The 4,158-nt window shown below is 49.1% G+C and overlaps 1 non-coding gene across 1 annotated transcript; it reads right to left on the bottom strand.

The window, feature by feature from the left end:
• Positions 1-3,834: 3,834 nt before the first annotated feature.
• Positions 3,835-3,938, bottom strand: LOC139049336 (U6 spliceosomal RNA). The gene has a single exon (XR_011508197.1). It is a non-coding gene; the product is annotated as a U6 spliceosomal RNA (small nuclear RNA).
• Positions 3,939-4,158: the final 220 nt, after the last annotated feature.

Raw genomic sequence — 4,158 nt, 5'->3', positions numbered from 1 at the left:
AATGTTTGCGAATCTGTAACTCTGAAAGATACTCGAATGTTCGTTTCACAGACTGTATGTGTTAGAGCATCTTCCGACACGCGGGGTACAGAAGTTTACAAATTACGTGTAACTTGTTGCAGTTCTTACGTGGGTTTGGCATAAATGCTACCCACACATTAGTGCTATACTTCTTGTCAACTTTTGAGCGCAAGAACGTGGACATGTGAAAAGATGCTGTAGTAGGCGATCAGAATCTATTAGCATGTTTTTTATGTTCTTACTTTCTCGCGGACAACGTGCACACACATCGGCGAAGCGCCGTTGGGATCTAATCGGATCGTTATCATGGGTCATGTGCGTCCTTCAAATGCGGCTTTATGTTCTGCGTAACCTGGTGCTGCAAGTATCTTCCGCATTTAGCTTACCATGGACCAATATCGTTGATCGATAGATATCTACAGAGGATTACATGTTACTGGCTGTAAAAATACAGGTCTGTGCACGCCTTTGTCAGCCTGCATACGCAGCGGATTTGTCGTACCGCGTCGTCGTTTCTCGATCGCATGCGACCCAGGGCACAATAACACGGAGGATATATAGCTTGCTGTAATTGCGTTTCGACGTGAAACGTCTTCAACGGGGGTCGAACCTGCCGAAACCCATGCGTGGAAAACACGGTAACAGTGGCATATTCGCGTCTAGCTTCGCAACCATACTATACCCATGTCCCTCTCTCTAGAGAGGAGTGAAGCCATTACTCGGCCCCGCCCACGTGTCGCATGCGATAATGGTGGCGCTGTCGGCCCATGCATGACGCAATCGGAGGTAAATTGAGCCTCGAGCGCGGTGTTCAGAGAGGCGCATATCTGGGCAGCATACATTTTTCCATGCGAGCAGGAACGGTGGTGTCTGAGAGAGCTCAGCATGCCGCAGTAGGTATACTTTATCCGGCTCAAACCGGCGTTCGTCGGGAGTTCTGCAAGGGTTACAACTGTGCATTATGTTGTAAAAAAATTTCATGCGTGCTCGGGTACGACCTCCCCCTCCATGCGTTCGACACATGCGGTTCAAGAACGACGTGGACGTATTCGGGCAACAAGGGAGGGAGATATCCGACACCTTCGACTACCGCGGTTCGTGTTCGTATTCATGGCGAGCACAAGCGCCGGTGATTGAAGAAACGAGAGGGCACCACAACCCTCTGTAATGTGCGGCGCGGGCTCGGGCCGCTGCAGAAACCACGGGCGTCCCGGACTAGGCACCCCCCCCCCCTAGACTTTGTAAGGGCTGAGCCTTTCGGGCTGAGCTCACACCTCTCCTGTAAATAGAAAAAATAAAGTTCATCGCCACCACCACCGGGCTCGAGCAGGGCAGGGAAGCCTCGGGCCCCACCATAAAGGAGCGAGGAGCCACTTTTTCTGCCTTCGTGCTCCTACACTATCTCCAAAACAAGTGAGCCCGCCTCGAATGGAGAGCGAGCCCGATTGCAAAAATTAGACCGCAAACACCCCCTCCATCTAGCTGTAACATAAGTTAGGCATGACTGACCTTTGAAATGGTTGAACAAGATGTAACTGATGGGACTTGTGTATTTGGTTACGCAAATTCTGTAGTCAAGTGACCATACACCATTCGCAGCCCGCACAGGATGTTTAACGTATCCCACAGCCTAGCGTAGCAAGTGGCCCAAGAGCTGAAGATAAAGAAAAAAAAACAAATGAAAACCCCGAGTCAGTGAAAAGGAGGTCGGAGGACGTCATGTGCTTTTGCAGGGTAAAAGATTTACGTAATTTCTGTCGCATATCTGTACACGTGTACTTGTGTGATAGAGTTTCCCTTTCTGTCACGCGGCGCATATTGCGATCCCATCACCCTCGCCCACTATGCGTACATAATCGCTGGCCGCAAAGCCATAGTTTCTCGATGGCAAAGCTGTGGTGTTCTTTTTGTCCTTTATACTCCATGTGTGTCATTCGGCCACGTTAAGTTTCTGCCATGCAATAAAGCATGTTTCAAGTTCAGTCGGCCTCTTCATTCACGAAGCCCTAGAACACGACAAATTTATCTTGCATTTGTGTCATGTAGGAGGGAAGGCCGTTTTTATTCGTGCTGCTGATGAAAAAATAAAAGACGTTTTGAAAAATCAGTCAAATGCTATTTTCTTCATGACGAACGTTATCACGAACTGTAACCCGGCCGCGCCTGGAACGCTGCCAGCCTTTGACAACAAGTTGACGTACTTAGAACAAAATTCTGAGCAGTGATCGCGAGACCTTTAGGTTCTTGAAAAAGAATATCTAACAGGTTTGCTATTTCGTAGACCAGGTCTCATCCTTGGACTCTAAACGAGCAATCCGACCACTCAAGAACAAAACCCAGCCAATCGTCTTCATAAATTCCGCGATGAACTTTCTACAAATCATTTAGGAGGATCGGAGCAACGGTTTTCGGCGCCAGTAGGGCGGTAATTACCACTAAACGACAAGAGGCAATGTAACGACAAGGGTCAAAATAAACGTTCTAAATCACGGGATAAAAGGGCCACTCGCGACGTCGGCGCGGCGAAGCGATGTCACGTGATCCCACTTTCGACCCAAAAGCGACCTCCACGCTGCTGCTACCAGTTTCGGCCATCGCGCTCGGTACTTCCGGGTAATCTGCGGCAAATGCACGTCGGGCTGGATGATAACCCGTCAAATATACTCACACTCGCCTAAGGCTTGAAATAAATAAATATTGTGAGACTCTGTCAGAGAATTCAGGATTCTGACGGAAAGACGAAGCACGGATTGCGATAGGAAAATTAGTAGAGAGCGGTACGAAGTATAGGTAATAGTTTTATCAGCCGTATGAACTTGTAAACATTCGCTTACTAACTAAATTAACAATGATAGAATATGTACGCGTGACTCAACGAGGGTGTAGAAAGAAAGTGACACAAGGAGACAGCCGTGTCTGCTGTTTTCTACCTCCTTGTTCAGTCACACTGACACATTCTATCATGGATTCAAACCAACCACTCAGTCAACGTGTTCTAAGTAAATTGACCAGGAAACTCTCCGTGAAAACGCTGGAGCTTGGAATCGGGGCAGTAGTCGCGAGGCAATTGACCTCCGTGCATCTGTCGCTCCAATGCGTACGAAACGTCTTAGACACAGCGCATACGAAGCTACCGGGACGACGCACACTCTGAAAACATCGGGGATCCGTTTGAAGACGAGTCCCGCACGGGCGCGCTCTTTAGCCACGTTTCTGACTGCTTTCAAGACATACGAGCACCGGCAACGCGTCCCTATGGCGTCCGCCAAAGGCGTCCACTACGGCTCCTGCGATTCCCCTGGCAACGCCGTGGTGGACGCCGCGGTTGTCTCCACTCTGTACTGAGTGGCTGGCGAGGAGAACGTCGAGGCAGGTTAACAGCCGCCGTAGAAGAACGCCCTTCCACCCCGCCTCGCATGCCACAGGAGAAGGCACGCATCCGGGCCTCGTTCCTCGCTCTCCGCATGCGAGATTGAACCACACCACCTAGATAACACATGGCCTGTTTACTCCGATCCATGACGTCACGCTTCCTGGCCCCAAATTTCCATTGACAAAGCTGGCGTATTGAAAGCGGTGACATCAAAATCACTGTTGCCTAGTCGGAAACGTCTCCAATAGACTCTATGGCAGTCGGGCTAGGTAGCATGACGTCATGGATCCGAGTGAAAAGGCCATGTGCTATCTAGGTGGTGTTGGATTGAACCGCTTTCGCCCGCTCACCCTCGCATGCTTTCACTCATACGGAACCTCACCGCGACGGCGACGGGAGATATATGCCTAGAGTGTCAATGTTATTGCTATCGCAATAACAAAAATGTGGACCGCTTCACGGTTTTGCTTGTCATCTTTGCGCAGGGGCGATGCAAATCTTGTCTGTATCGTTCCAATTTTTAGTATATGTACTTTGGAAGCGCCACCTGCTAATCTTTTGCTCAACTACATATCGCCATGATTTCGGTGGTACCCAAACAGCAGTGAGAGTTCTTTAATATCCTAAGATTTGAGGCCCCGACGGTTAATAAATCACAGAAAGTGCCGTGTTTTACGGGTATAGGATTCTTAGCAATCAACTGCTATACGGACGACAGTTCATTTCAACGAATAGATTTCGAATACCATATTATTTACCTGTAC

Source organism: Dermacentor albipictus, chromosome 8, assembly GCF_038994185.2.
Source record: "Dermacentor albipictus isolate Rhodes 1998 colony chromosome 8, USDA_Dalb.pri_finalv2, whole genome shotgun sequence".
NCBI lineage: Eukaryota > Metazoa > Arthropoda > Arachnida > Ixodida > Ixodidae > Dermacentor > Dermacentor albipictus.
Note: the sequence above shows the minus strand (reverse complement) of the source record. Positions and strands in the feature narration are given on the sequence as shown.